Genomic DNA, 5670 nt, shown 5'->3' with positions numbered 1-5670 from the left:
TCCGAAATGATTCACAACGTGGAAACGCAATTGCAACCTTTCTTCATCACGCATCAGTGTATGAGCCACTTTGCGATAACTCCTTAGATCCTAATTCAAATTGTATAGTATTAAAGATAATCAAAATGTTCGTAAAATGCTTAGGACCAGTAAAGTATTTATTCGATTAGGATTATTATCGTACATGTCTAAATAGTTTTCCAATTATATTTGACCATTACTATCCTTGAAAGATAGACATATGCCACCGCGAACATTTTTATAGATTTAAAAATATGAAATCATTTTTTTTATCAAATAACAAAAGGACTGCATAGAGTAGTCGATGAAAGTTCGCACCTGTAGCACAATTGTCGCGACTTCTTATTGCAAATAAATTCACATAAAATAGTAATAAATTATACACATAAACCTTCCTCTTGAATCACATATAAAAACATATGTGTGATTGATGACTTGTTTACTTCATGGTAATTCATGATCACTTAAATGAAATGAATAAAAACACTTTTGTCTAAATACCACTGGAAAATTTCGATATCTCATCGATATTTCAAAATTCAGATTTCAGTTTTATACTTGATTATGGGATCAAACCCGAAACCGATCGTATAAATACAATTTAGAGAAAAGTGGTTTTATTCATTTCATTTAAGTGACATATGAAAACAAACATATGAAAAATTGAAATTCGTTCGATAATTTAACGGGTTCAGACAGACACATCGCGGGGCTATATACTATGTTTTTTTAAGGAACAAACACTAGCACTACAGGAAAATCCTTAAGGCGCTTTCAGAGCAGTGCCTGTGCGAAAGTAGCGATTCACATTGGATTTGAATCGCCGGAAATTAAATCCATTTGGTAAAACGTTCTCAGGAAGTTTATTCCACATAATTTAGTAACAAATTGATATAACACTATGAAAGACAAACATGTAAGCATATACGTTCTGCTACCAGGGTTGAGTATGAATAAAATTATCAACTGAATAAAGCTGTCATTGGAGAACCCCTGCAGAAATTCTCATTAAGACATTTAAATGAGAAAATAGATTATTTGTTATTACGGGAATGTAATTTTCTCTCTTCACTGGCTAGAAATTGAATAAAAAAGATCTCGACAACTTCAGGTGTACTGAAGCTGTCGAGATCATTTCCATTTTTTAAATTGAAAGTAATAATAGGATATGTATGTGCTTCTATCATCATGTAGAAAAACTATGAAAATGATTGATAGGTTTGAAATGAGTTATTGCAGTGGCTGATTACCAATTCCGTTACGTTATGATATGTTATGATGTATAGCGAAGTATGCATGCAGTAAATGTAATGAATTTGTAGAAAAATACAAAAGAGTCATGTTGATTTCTCCCCGTATCTCACCTATTTAATTGCATTCTCGATATGTTTTTCTATCATAGAGTTCAGACTTACTCATTTCCCTGTCTGAAATCTTTCTAAAAACTCCACCTCTTCAATATACACAGTGACTCTTGACAAGTTGGAGGCTAGTTGATAATATATTGAAAAGTACAGGAATGTGAACTTCCGGTTATGATGGAAGGTGGCATTTCATATGAAACGCCCTACTATAAACGGTGAATATCGAATACCTTTTTCAATTCTGAAATAAGTTTATCTAGATGTTTTATGTCTAATACAAATGTATACGGAGATATTTCCGTATACATTTTTTCAAAATCTCAAAGAAGTACCCAATCGAGAAGAGTCGCATTTTGGAAATAGGTGAATTAATATTAACAGATGAGGATAACTTTGATTCAAAAGTTATTCAATAATTTTGATTCAAAAGTTATTATTGGGTACCAAAATATCCTAATCTTCTGTAGGAAATATGATTTCAAGATTGATGGAGCTTGAATATTTATTATAGGGTAAAAGGTAATACTAGAATTCGACTGTTGTCTTAATTTTTGTAACATACATGTACCTACCTCATGTGGTTTATGGGCTCACGCAGATTGTATGGGGTGGGAGTCTGCCAAGGGTAATTAATGTATGCGATTTGTGCTAGATTTTTGTATGATCTTCATTGCCCACGAGGTGACCACAATTATCCTTATCTCAGTGCAATGGGAATCAAAATAGTTTATTTTTTTACTTCTATATTTCCCACTGATGATTACTGATCTCTAATGATAACCAATTAAGTAGATTTTGTTATGAGGCGGTTGCAATAAAAATTTAGTTCAATTTCATTTATTCATTTCAATTATTAAATATTATGGGAGTTTTTTTCCAACATCAAATCGTTATTTTTAAACACCTCGACACGTGTTTCGATCACCAAGTAATCAACTTCAAGAGGAAGATTAAACTGAAAAAATTTGCAAAGCTAACCCTATTTATACTATACGGGTATACCATACAGGTGTATCACACAGGTAAACCACACAGGTAAACCACACCTTTGGTGTCTTGAATCAATTTTACAATTTGCCTTATCTATTAATTTTACAATACGTCTAGTCTAATCTAATCTATTATTCAAATGTTATAGCTATATATAAAACCATTTTCAAGCTATATGAAAATTAATTTCACATTTGCCTATTTACTCGTCCTAAATAGGTATACCTGTATGGTATACCCGTATAGTATAAATAGGGTTAGCTTTGCAAGTTTCTCCAGTTCAATCTTCCACTTGAAGATGATCACTTGGTGAACGAAACACGTGTCGAGGTGTTTAAAAATAACGATTTGTTGTTGGGAAAAAACTCCAGTAATATTCATTACTACACCAAAGGATCCAAACAGTGCATCACCCATTTCGATTATTGCTTAGGTGATCCTTTTACTCCTTTCTACCCTAAATTCAGGATAGTGAGTGTAACTCAAAGAGCATTGAATAGGATGCCACGGGACAAGAGATCAACAATCTGCTAGCAACAGGGAGGTATTTCGCCTCACTATGAGGTGTCGATAGAATTCTGAAAAGGATGTTTCAAAGAATATAGATCAATATATTTGACCAAGTCTTTCGTCAAAATGGGGACATCTTTGTCCATCTAATTGAAATCCATATCTTTTTTCAAGATGTTTTATGATTGAATCCTATATTGACAATTTTTTAATTTTTTAGTTTAACAACATTAGACATATTTTCGACGTTGATATTTTGACTTTATGGAATATGAATTCAGATGAAATTGTTCTCAACCAATAAATTGATGAACTTAACAACAGACACAATTTTCCAAATATATCGATTATCATATTTCTCTTGTGGAAATTATTATCAATTCATTTGCTTTTTTTTAATATTTAAATATCTCTGAAACCGTTCATTTTATATCTGGAATTATGTTCAAAATGTCCTCAGAATCTCCAGAAGGATCATTTGAAACAAAAAAATGTTATGATTATTTTCAAATGGCTAAAATGACTATTTATTTTTGTAAATATTGAATAATGATCCGTGAAATTATCAATGTTTTCACATTTACTGAAATTCTAGCATTAAAGAATCATTTCGTTACCAGGAGTTTGTAAGGAAATATAAATAGGTCAAAAACTGTACTGGGTAAACTCATTCACAAACCACATATAAAATAAGGATTTAAAAATTTGTGAATAACCTATCCTGGAACCTAAATGAGCTAGAAACGAGGTAATAATGAATTGATTTCTTGAGGTTCTCCTCAAAGTCTAATGATTTCAGTAAATGATAAATGCCATTTTCTACAACAAATGATTCAAAACAATAAAATTATATTTCTCGCATTAGGGGTTATCCAAATATATCTCACGTATATTATTCAATTTATTGTAGTTCTCTATTTATAAATTATCAATGATTTGTTGAAAAAATATGTTTTTATTTTGCACGATATTATTTGGTAACATTATCATCATCAATTGATTTTACTTGAGTAAAATAATCAGTTCCCTAATATTAATGCAAGTCCAATAATCTAATCAGATAGTTTCTGGGTCCTAGATAATTTTGAAAATTTTGCAAAACTCTAAGCCCCAATAAAAATCCAAACAGCTGGAACCTAATTGGCTGAGATGGAAAATCAACTAATTCATTTAAAAAATATTATTTCTCATTTTACCACAACTAAGACTAATTCAGATAAGAAATACCTTGAGCAAACTTCTTGTCTTCTTCAGTTCTTGCTGACACGAAAAGTGAGAGAAGACGAAATAAAAGTTGGGCAAAACTCTTTCAAAAAATTACAGAGTAAATTGATTTCATTAAATTTTTATTTTCATCATGATCCAAAAAAAAAATTCAAAAATTTTCCATAAAAATAATGAAATAACAATACCCATTGATTTTTTCAAATCAAATAACTACTTACTTTCAAAAATCAGTTTCAGGGAATAATAACCTATTTAGGTACCACTTTTTGGATCACTGTGGAAGCTTAAAGTTCAACAAAGTATTCAGAATAAAATATTTTTTATTGTTAAAATAAAGTTGTTAACAGATTAAAAATATGTGCAATAAAAAATTAAACAAAAAATATTGAAACGGTTAAATTATTGAAAATACTAAAAAATACCTTATCGAAATATTCGGACAAGTTAGTTAACAGAATTGAACGAAAATCAATAAAGCAATGAATAATAAAATAATTGTGACCTGAACTGAAAATGATTTAATGAATAGTTTAAATTACATAGATATACATTTATATGTATGTTATCTTCCAGTTGAAATATGATATATATGTATAGATGATAATTTGGCGAGTGGATTTGATATGTTCAGAAGAAGGGATAATTCATGGACTGAGCATACAGAAAATATGCAAAACACAGACACGTGTTGACACGTGTTTCTGTCACATTAGCGGTCATCGGTACGGTATAGTCAAATACAAGGTTAAGCAACACTTGCTTGTAGAAAAAACACAAAATTAAAAACAAGTAATACTCTTTTTAGTTGCCCGACCTTTCGCTAACTATTGTTGACTCCCTTCATATGTATTGCTTTCGGCAACCAGGTGTTTCCCATCTTTTCACTTGACTGCAATGCATTCATGAGGCCAATAGACAGAAACACGTGCCCGAGCTTTCGCTAATGTTTATTCCTGTTACCTCTGCTATTTGGGGATTTTTTCATTTTTAAATTGAACTGTATCGTTCAAAATTGATAATCCAGAAGATAATACCCCCAAATAGCACAGATATGTAACTGTAAACATTAGCGAAGGCTCGGACACGTGTTTCTGTCTATTGGCTTCATTATCAAAACATAGTCGAGAAATTCGGCTTTCAGCCCCTGCTATTCTCCATTTGAAAATGCTGTAGCTCATTTGTTATATTGTAACGCTTCAGTTACAGGTTTTAATCTTAAGAAAAGTCGCCAACCCCATTTTAAATCCCCGTGTGATATATCTTTTGGGATATTTTTGTACCTGAATTTTTATATAATTGAAGATTTGTTCTCATAAGGATTTTAATTTTTTATACATCTTATTTCTCAACAGAAATGTCTAACTTGATGCGAGCAATCTGATTTATTTGTTTTGGCGTCAGCTTTGGACCACTCTGATCTATTGGCAAAAAAATGATTACAAAAAGAAAGTAATTTGCAATTAAATCAGGGAACATTCAGAATTCGACCTCTCTACAGCATCGACGTTTGTACCTGCAATAGCAATTTTCCGTCGCGAGTTGCGAAGAAGACACCGTC

The sequence above is a fragment of the Leptinotarsa decemlineata genome, unplaced genomic scaffold (assembly GCF_025532065.1).
Source record: "Leptinotarsa decemlineata unplaced genomic scaffold, Ldec_3_MD MMD2_tig00000505_RagTag_RagTag, whole genome shotgun sequence".
Taxonomy (NCBI): Eukaryota; Metazoa; Arthropoda; class Insecta; order Coleoptera; family Chrysomelidae; genus Leptinotarsa; species Leptinotarsa decemlineata.
This window is presented reverse-complemented; position numbering follows the sequence as displayed.